The sequence below is a fragment of the Salvelinus sp. IW2-2015 genome, linkage group LG6.1 (assembly GCF_002910315.2).
Source record: "Salvelinus sp. IW2-2015 linkage group LG6.1, ASM291031v2, whole genome shotgun sequence".
NCBI classification, from domain to species: domain Eukaryota; kingdom Metazoa; phylum Chordata; class Actinopteri; order Salmoniformes; family Salmonidae; genus Salvelinus; species Salvelinus sp. IW2-2015.
In genome coordinates, this window is record NC_036845.1 from 3,429,210 (window position 1) to 3,432,941 (window position 3,732).

Here is a 3,732-nt window from a genome sequence, read left to right on the forward strand (position 1 = left end):
ATTTTTAGCTGACGGTCTTATCCAGAGCAATTTACAGGAGCAATTAGAGTTAAGTGCCTTTCTCAAAGGCACATCAACAGATTTCCCCCCTGCACCTTGTTGGGTCTGGGATTTTCAGTTACTGGCCCAATGCTCTAACAACAAGGCTAACTGCCACCCTGGGATGAATTGGAACGCCGATTGCGAACCAGGCCTAATCTCCCAAATGCAGTGCCCGACCTCACTAATGGTCTTGTGGCTGAATGGAAGCAAGTCCCTGCAGCAATTTTTTTTTTTTTTTTCTCCCCACCTTTATTTAACCAGGTAGGCAAATTGAGAACACGTTCAAAGCAATGTTCCAACATCTAGTGGAAAGCCTTCCTAGAAGAGTGGAGGCTGTTATAGCAGCAAAGGGGGGGACCAACTCCATATTAATTCCCATGATTTTGGAATGAGATGTTCAACAAGCAGGTGTCCACATACTTTTGGTCATGTAGTGTATGACAATCTGGATACCGCCCAAGCCTAGTGAACATGTTATTGATGCACCAGGAAGATGCAGAACGGTGTGAGAGGGGTGAGTGGGGGTGTGTGAGAAAAATGCATGTTTCTGTGTGTGTGTTTGCAGTGAGCGGCTGCTCTCCTTGGTGCTGCTTTTTTCCTCGGCAGCCTGCTGACCTGCTTAACTCAGCTGAGAGGGAGCTGATGGAGGAGACAGAGACACTGAAAAGCAAGGTAACAGAGGAAGAAAATAAATAAGGAGATTAATCAAGTAAAGTGGAAAGGGGTTTACAAGGAGAAAGAAAGAGGGAGAAAGACGACAACATAACATGTCAAGATAAGAAAGTGTAGGTAGCCACTGTTTGTCAGTGTGGGGGAGGGAAGAGGGACAGCAGCTCTTAAATAAACCTTACTACTTCATCACTTCAGCAAGCCTTGATCCGTGCCTGTACTGTACTAGATGATCCTCCTATGAATAAAAACATCTCTTCATTATGCATATTTTATATATGATGAGCTTTTATAGATGGTGGAGCATACAGAGACACAAAACCTGACTGATGGATTGGTTAATGACTCTTCTACTGTAGGTTTTATACATTTCCATGTGACCAAGGCTTGGAATTTAATCAAACCACCCATAGCAATGTTTACATTGTTTGTTAACAAACTACTATCACTGCACTCACCTATTCTGAAAACTGGAAGCATATGGGCATTTCCATATAAAAGGACACATGAGCATCAACATGTGAAGTTCATAGGAGCATTTCAAATGAAAGTTGAGTCTATTTTTTAGAAAGTAAGGCATATATAAAAATTTTCAACCATTTTCCATCCTAAAAATTAGGGACACGCAAAGGCTTTGATTTCTGGTCAAATAGATGGAAAATGGGTCTTCGACAATATCTACCAGAAAGTCTTAAAAGGTATTAGAAATACATCAAAACACAATGTTAAAGACCCCTGCCAACTAATATTTAATTCATTTTTATTTAACCATTATTTAACTAATTAATATCAACACTTATATTTAGTTTTGGAGAAATTATTTACCTTCTGTAAATTTAAGAAACATTGCCTTGTGCCTTGTAATTCCGTTACCAAAAACACACATCTGTGTAAGATATTTTCTAATTTCTCTCCCTCGTGAGGGAGGATACTGAAAGTTCACAAAGTAACAAGTAATGGTAGATCTACCAATTAGTTCGTGTTTTTACTGATATCAAGTTTGTTTTTGAATGATGTGACTAAAACTCTTAACTCTGTTACGAAATTGTAGTCACAAACCCCAGTTGGGTCACCTGCTATTGTTCTCCCTTCCACTGGCATACTGTTATTAAACTCAGAACAGTTATTTTGTCTTTCTGTCGTCTGGTGGTCAAAGCAAGACTGTGAAAACAGTCTGGACAATCCCTCCCTCGCTCTCTGTCTCTCCAGTTGTCACCTCTCCCAGCCCTTAATGACACCTACCACCTACCCTGTTTCCATCTACTGTAACAAGCATCCTCTCCCCTCATCACCGACAAATACCGGATGTCCATGGATGTTGAAAAGTAGTTGAAATTTGGTCAGTCCGCCCTGGCCAGACCAAATCTGAGTTTGGACAGTACAGCACAGTAGAAAACAGTAAAGAAAAGTACACTACTGTAGAGCTCAGTACAGTAGCGCACACTACTATAAACTCTACGGTACTGTACTGTACTCTAGTGTGCTCTACTTTGCTGTACTGTAATGACCAAACTTGCGAAGCATGTCTATGATTGTTTCAGATTTGGTCTGGTCCGGACAAAACTTATGGGGCCTTCTTTAGGGGCGGAGCTTATTACAATAATATGCAAAAGAAGGATATTGCTTATTTCTACCTTTGTATCTATTCAGGATACATCACCATGCAGGGGTCGTGTTAATAACACAGAATTCTGTTTTTTCACGCAGATTTTTTTTTTTTTTTTAAGCATAAGAAATATCTTGCTGCGTTTTGTAAACGCAGATCTAATATGCTTCTTATTGTAATTTTTGCTCCGCATCAGACTAATTTTGTGCTTCCGTTGCACTTCTCCACTCGGATGAGAATTCACGGCATTCAATCAGCAGACAACGCTCTAGCTGGTGTGTAGCATCTTTTCTCCAGTAAAATGCAATATTAACTTCAAACAAAACATTAGAAAATGTTGCTGGCTACATTCTTTTTATGATAAACATTAGAAATATTATGGTCATGGATAGTTTTTGCAAAAGAAACCTTGCTTTTTCATTGTAATCTCATTTACTTGTGTGGCTGCTAGCCTAATAGTGTTGCACTTCTGTTGTCATCTGATGACAATGAAGCTTTTTTCTGCGGAATGTTTTGAACTAATGTATTTCTATAAAGAAATACTATAGGAAAACACGCCCCTGATCACTCTGTTGAAGCAACAAAAAAAAAACACTGACTTTCAATATAAAACATAGATAGTTTTTATGATCTGCATTTTGAAAATGCTTATTTCTGAACTCTAATGCAACCCCTGCCATGAAGAGAATGCTATTCATATCCATAATTATGCAGGTCTGAATATTACAGGTCAGGGACCCATGATGTAAATCCATTTTACCTACTGTAGTTCAGTAACCCCCCCAAAAAAAAAAAAAAATCAAACTCAAGATATCATAGCTGAAACCCATTCTTTCTGCAGACATTATTGATTCTTAATTCTGCGATTTTGGAAAACATGGTCACACAAAAATAAGAAGAAAAAAAATAGTAAATGTGTTTTTGAGATTCTATTTTAAATTGTTCAAAGTAGTCCTTGTGTATGGTGTGTTAAACTTTGAAGTGTAATGTTTTTTTTAGCATACAATAGCATACAATTTAGCATACAATTTAAAATGAGAAATCTGAGTCAAAGTGTAATTCCTTTACCGTTGTAATTCCCATCTACAAAAAAGCTAATGTGGAGACTAAATACACCATTGCAGATTTGATTGAATTGAGCCATAACTTCTTTACTTTGAAGGTTAACCTGGAATGTATTACTGCTGTGGATGACTTTGCACTTGTGGAATACACTGTACTGTATTTGTTAATGATAGGTTGGTGTATGAATGACAAGATTGTGACCTTTTATCCCCGCAGGTTCACATATTGCTCTTCTACTCTTACAGTACATTCGGAAAGTATTCAGACCACATTTTGTGCAGCGACGCTCCCCATCAACCTGACAGAGCTTGAGAGGATCTGCAGAGAAGAATGGGAGAAACTCCCCAAAT